At 37.1% G+C, this 7,124-nt stretch overlaps 1 pseudogene; it reads left to right on the forward strand.

Moving 5' to 3' along the window:
- The first annotated feature begins 2,678 nt into the window (after positions 1-2,678).
- On the forward strand, positions 2,679-4,134 carry LOC122650416 (annotated as a pseudogene).
- The last annotated feature ends 2,990 nt before the right edge of the window (positions 4,135-7,124 follow it).

Genomic DNA, 7,124 nt, shown 5'->3' on the forward strand with positions numbered 1-7,124 from the left:
TCACTAAAATATTTACAGAATTAAAGGATGATAACATACTGTAAATAGTCAATAAATTTGGGAGACTTTCAAGTCCATACAGATTGTTGATGAATTTCAATCCAATTCTTCAAATCTCCAATATTTATCCATTCATCTAGCTTTGTGAATCCTATTTCCATTGCCATTTTGCAATCCTTGTTGAGAGCCTGCCTTCGCTTCTTATAAAACATCTTGTAATAACAAATTCCATAAAACAAATGATTATAGGTTTTAGTATGATTTAGGTTAGGTTCGGTTGAGTTCAGCTTATACAAGTTATATTTAATTTGTTTCGATTCATATTGACAATTTTTAGTCTGAAATCGAAACCAAACCAAATCAAACCAAATGGAATTCACTTTCTTTTTTTTTTTTATGTGAAAAGAAAGAAATTAAATTAACTAAAGGGAGAATTTACACACGAACCATAATACAAAAAAAATGACTTCCCAACCATAGCATTATATACTAGGTGATGCATAATATTCACAAAGGAGTTAATGATCTATTGGGTGATAAGCCACCAACTCACATGTCCATGCACTTATGAATCATTTTGCAGACAGTTGAGGAGAAGCATGCGATGGCATGACCCATCCTGAATTCTAAGATGTATGCTGAAAAAGTCCCATGTGCTTCCACTTGATACTCTAGAACTTCTGGACACCATTATCTTTTCTAGTTCTTTTCAGTTCCCATTCTTCTATGTGTATTTTCTTCTTTTGTTTTGTGTTCGATTGAGGGGAATGGTTGTCTGTCATTGACAACCCTACTACTTTACTTATAATAAGTGAATAACAGGTACAAGTACAGGAATGCCCTTATGGACATATTTGCTCTTATACCCATATTACAATTCTCCCCTTCAAGCTGGTGCATATATATCATACATGTCCAATTTGCACAATATGGGATGAAACAACTTACTACTTAACCCTTTGGTAAAAATGTTAGCTCACTGATCTTTAGACTTAACAAAAGGAATACAGATCAACCCACGTTCCAACTTCTCTTTAATAAAATGACAATCAATTTCCACATGCTTCGTGCGATCACGCTGGACTGGATTGTGAGTAATGCTGATGACAGACTTACTGTCATAGTATAGCATCATTGGTAGGGGAACAAAGAGATCCATATCTTTCAAAAGACACTGGAGCCTCATCAACTCACAAATGCCATAAAACATAGCTCAAAATTCAGCTTCAAAACTAGACCAACCAACAATAGCTTGTTTCTTCCTCTTCTAAGTAACCAAGTTTCCAAGTTTCAACTATTCCCATCCCCGAACTAGATTCCCGTTACTCCGTCCAGGAGCCATGTCACCCGAAATCCCATTTTCCACACTTCTCATCTATATTTGGTCTCACATACAGTCGTTACTTTGTCAAAGTACGAGTAACGAAAGTCCTACATACAATTGCTATTCTGTCCAAATACAAGTAGCAAAACCCCCGTCTATAATCGTTATTCTGTTCGAAATTTGAATAGTGAAATCTTCATTCACACCTTCACTTCCTCCAATAAAGGGGAGGCGAACCAATCGTCCGTTTCCACCAAAGTCGGGAGACAACCAATACTTCACATTTTCTGCATTTTTTGTGTGAAGGTATATTTTCTTACTTTTCTTTCATTTCAGTACAATGTAGATCATTAAAGTGTTTTGCATTAGTGTATATAATGATTAGAATAATTCGTTTTAATGTAGTTTCTGATTTATTGAGGTGGATCATATAAGATGCATATCAACATTTTTATCTTCAAGTTGCATGAATAGTTTCACTTCACACTTTTAATGCACATTATGTTTAGCCTTACATATCGGTATAGGATACATCATTGAGGGAGAATATTCAACATCTGGCATCTAGTAGAAAGATCGGTTCAATCGGACGAGATGGGATGCTACTACTTACCCACTCTTTGACCAGACCATATGGAATCAGATAGTCCTTTCCACTTATCCCGAACGGGGCTACACCCATTGGGTCTTAGGCCCAAATCCTAGTTGGTGACTCCATTCATTTCGATATATGTGGTATGATCCCAAACCACCATTTTTAATAATGAATTTGAGCACGATGAATCCATTTCCCTGTCACCAAGGGACAACGGAAACCAACGGATCCCGCCCGCAAGGCGGAGGAACCCGCATCCGGAGGCCACGGTATCCGAACCTTTTCTTTTCTTTCATCCACATGGGTCAAAGGAGTAAGGATTGAAAGTAAACATTTTTTATTAGAAAAGGCAAAAAGGTTTTTAAAGGATATGCATGTGATGTGGTAGGACTCGAGCCTAGGATAGAGTTGTTTGGAGGACAAGGACCCATGTACCCGATCCCTTACAGGGGGATACTGCTTAGACTTTTTCCTTTAGTAATTTTATTTTATCTTTTTTTACTTTTTATTTCCTTCTACTTCTCTTATTTATATTATTGTCACGGTCTCGTTGGATCCATGTAGCCGACCCCATTTAGTTGGGATAAGGTTATGGCTGTCGTTGTATTAGAGTTGGGCACCTGAAACAGATAGTCTTTCTCTAAAGAAGTACTGTTACTGGTTGTAAGATGATATTCAATTAAAATATACCATCTTTAGAATATTGTTAGTTTATTACACAATAGAAGAAGATGACTGTTATCCATTTCAACTTATTATATCTGGATATTTCATACAGGCAAGAGCATTCATTCTTGGGTGTTGAAGAGTGGATTTAATGCTGATGTTGTTGTTGGCACTGCTCTTCTGGAAATGTATGCAAGTTCTGGTGACACTGAATTAGCTAGCAAAGTGTTTGAAGAAATGCTTACGAAGGATTTGATTGCTTGGAATTGCTTGATTTCCTGTTATTGCCAAAATGGGTTGATTGATGATTCCTTTAGCTTGCTTGTAGAGATGCAAAACACTGGATTGAAGCCTAATGGGTCAACTTTAGCTGGAATGCTACCCGCTGTGGCCCGTTTAGGTGCACTCCATTTGGGAAAGTCCTGCCATGGTTTTATCATTAGGAATGGTTTGGACATGGACGAGTATGTGATGACTGCCTTATTGGATTTTTATGCCAAATTTGGGGGCTGCACACAGATTTTTTGATCCCATTCCTAAAAGAAGTGTTGTTGCTTGGAGTTCAATGGTTTTTGGTTATGGCACCCATGGTTGTGAGGCTGAGGCTCTCATTCTGTTTGAGAAAATGCCAGAATTTAATGTAAAACCAAATTATATTACCTATATTGGAGTTTCATCTGCTTGTGCTCATACTGGGCTCGTCAAAGAGGGCAGGGAATATTTTCGACGAATGGTTGATGATCAGGGTATCACCCTGATGTGCAAAACTATGCATGCATGGTAGACATGTTTGCCCGTGCAGGCCTTTTGGATGAGGCAATGGATTTGATCAATGTGATGCCTGTTGAACCTTCACCAGGCAATTGGGGTGCTTTATTGGGTGGTTGCAGGATCCATGGTCATATTGAGCTTGGTAAATATGCTGCTGAGTGGCTATTTGAGTTGAACTCTTCAGATCCTGGATTCTCTGTTTTGCTATCAAACATGTATGCTGCTGCGGGGATGTGGTCAGAAGTACAAAAGGTGAGAGGTTTAATGAAAGAGAAGGGCTTGAGGAAACCAGCAGGGTGGAGCTCTGTTGAGATTGGTAACAAGGTTCATTCTTTCTTTCATCTCTGGTGATATGTCCCACTCAGATTCCAGTGAGATATACCAGAAATTGGATGATGTGAAGGAAAATGTGCTGAGGAGCCACAGTGAAAAGTTGGCCATGGCTTATGGATTACTGAGAACAGCACCTGGTGTACCCATTAGAATAATGAAAAACCTTAGAACATGTGAAGATTACCATTCTGTTGCAAAATTCATTTCAAAGATCACAGGTAGAGAAATTGTGTTGAGGGATTCAGTTCGATTTCATCATGTCAAGGAAGGGGTCTGCACATTTTGGGATTATTGGTGAATCTTTACAACAATGTGAAGAAGTAAATTATTATGTAAACTAGAAGAGCCCATCATCTGTCTGAAAGAGTATACTTTTTGGTTGTAAGTTATCATACTTCTTTTCAGTCAAAATTTGAGATATAGGCATAGAACATCCTTCTGCACAGGTGTACATTTATCAAATCGTGTTGTGTTCCTGTTTGTTTTCTACCCAACATTGAGAAACCCATGAGTTCTCCATCATGCTGCTGATTCTTAAAACCATGTTAACATGCTTATTTTTTTTATATTTAAAGTCTTTGAAACTCATACTATTGTAGACACTGAATTTTGGCACCTTGGAAGTGTGACTCGGCGATCTTCGTCCGTTGCACCGACAACTATATGCATATTTTTTGCTTGAACTTTGAAGCATTAAATTAAATAATCGGGCATGTACTTGATTTTATAGATCCATTTGCAACCAATTGGCTCCTTCCTAGGGGGTAGAGAAGTAATGGTCCGAGTCTGATTTTACTCTAATACCTTAATCTCAATTGTCATAGCCTCTTTCTATCTTAAATCACGATTGGCTTGAGTGAAGGATGTGGGTTCAGTCTCAGCAGAAATATTAGACCAAAAAACTTGGTATTTGGGATTGAATTTATGGTATGTTAAAGAAGTTTAAAATCACATGTTAAAAACAAATGTCACTCAATCTCAATGGTATGAAACTTGAATGTATTTGTGCACATATAAAATTGACCTAATTTTTCTTAATCTATGGTGAAGAGAGAATCTCTTTATCCATGGAAACTGACACTCTGATTTGATTGGAGAAGGGTATTTCGGATCTTCAACAGTAAGGCCTAGAGTTAGAGATGACATTTACTCTTCCCATATAGTCCAATCATAACGTCAAATCACTATGCTAAAAAGATTCTCTTTTCTCCTTGGGTGAAGAAAAATCCTGTGAAAAAGCCAAACTTGTATTTCAAGTCATTAACTTGGGTTTTTTAAGAGAAAAATGTGCAGATAATTATATTTCTATTTTTCTTAATTAGTATTATTAGAAAAATGTCATGTTTAATGCATAGTTGGAAAATCAGGTTTTTCAATGACTCCCCTTTTCAAAACCTGGGGAGTTGTGTGAGTAAAACCTAGTCAAGGTGAGTTTTTTTTTATTTTTATTATTTAATATTTTCCTTCTTCTCCTTCTCAGAGTAAAAAGGGACTGAGGTTATAATTGCTTTGAAGACAACAAACAAAAATTCTAGGACTTTGTTTAGATGTAGAGCAAACTTATGTTCAATGAATAGTATATGACTCAATATTAAATAAATAAATAAAGCAAACTCGGTGAGCTTCACATGCCTATCATGCAAAAATACTGAGTCAATAAAAACTCAAACTTGATCCAATCATTTCTTAAATTGGGGCGAGTCTTTATGACTCCACCAGGTTTCCAACTATGGTGACTCGTCTGAGTCAAAATCTGGTTTTCAATCTATGGTTTAACCAGTGACCATTAAGGCACTAGGATCAACGCCAATAGTCTCAAAACATGAAATCGGGGATTGTATCGATCCCTATCAATTCTGATCCAGATTGATTCTAAAGTTTCTTGGCATGAATCGGCCATGTCGAATCAGATGATGATACTCTAAATTCTTGAATTTAATTCCTTGCATATAGAGGACAAAGATAAAAAGAAACAAATCCCCCAAAACACTCCCCAAGCAAGAAAAAATGAAAAGAGATGATCACCGAAGGGCTAAGGTCAAGAATCCTGAGTCTTATCAGAGAAAATAGAGAGAGAGAGAGAGAGAGAGACAAGGTTCTTTCTTGTGATCCGCTAGAGTCCATATTGTTCACCTCCAAATTCTAGTGTGGACTTTGCAGACAAGTTAAAAGAAGCAAGCTATCCATGCTGTAGAGTCTTGTTTGAACTTATTTTCATGCAAATACATAAACCCTTCTCTCTTGTTATGATTTCAAGGTCAATCAGTTTTGATTTCTTATGGATTTACAGTCACAGACAAGTTGACTACAGCTCTTCAAGATTAATTTTTGAGTGTGGGTTTATGGGAAAAGTTTCTATAATCATAGGAAACAAACAGAAAGTAGAGATAGAGATAGTGAATCACATCCATAATTGAGTTATGTGGGAGCCAAGAATGTATGTGATTACTCCTATTTATTGAAAAAAAAAACTATAAAAGAAGCATGGCCCATAAGCATCTTGTTGGGTCACTCTGGTGACCGATAATCATGCATGGTTTATTTATTTATTTAATGAAAAAGCAAATCAAAACCCTAATAACATCCCTAGATGGGGTTATCTTGATGTAGAGAGGTTGACATTAGGCAGGTAAGGAAGTTTGTAATAATATAAACTAGGGGTGTCAATCGGCCGGTTCAGGCCGGTTTTGGTCCTCTGAATCGGTTTCAATGTGATATCGGCGAATACAAAACCAAACCAAACGTATATGTGTATGCCAAATTATTGAAAAAATAGGGTTTTTAATGAGCTTCGGGTTGGTATCGGGTTCTTATCGGTTTGATTTTTATTTTTGTTTGGTATTCCACTCGATTTTGATTTGGGTTTGGTTTGATTTTGAATGTGCACTACCCCAGCCAAAGTGAATCCAATAAGAATCGGTTCAATTCGAATTAGGTTTTGACACTCCTAATATAAACCACAAGTCCACAAGCTTGAATAAACACCACTAGATTTAGTTAGAAAACCTTGTCCTCCTCTTGGATCAGAGATTCCATTTGATCTAGTTTTTGCTTAAGAGACACCCTTAACAACCCTAAGAGGCTATGAAGTAGAAGCATCTTTATCCATATGAGAGACACCACCATGGGAGGACAATGATGTTAAAGAGACTATATGACTATAAGTGAGACTATCTATAGGTGTGTTAAACAAGCAAAGGAAGGGAGAGAGAGAGAGAGTCATTTCTTAAATGTTGGGCTTAGACATGCTTTGTTGGTTTGCTTTTGCTTTTGCTTTTTTCTTTTTCAACCCTTCCTTCTTCCTCCAAATAGGGATGTGGCTTGACATGGTGGGGACTGGTTTCCACTGCAAGGACACCCACCCATGAAAGCAACTTCTCCACAATTACAATCTAAAAATTCACGCAACATATCTGGGCTGAGGCAATATTAAGT

Source organism: Telopea speciosissima, chromosome 2, assembly GCF_018873765.1.
Source record: "Telopea speciosissima isolate NSW1024214 ecotype Mountain lineage chromosome 2, Tspe_v1, whole genome shotgun sequence".
NCBI lineage: Eukaryota > Viridiplantae > Streptophyta > Magnoliopsida > Proteales > Proteaceae > Telopea > Telopea speciosissima.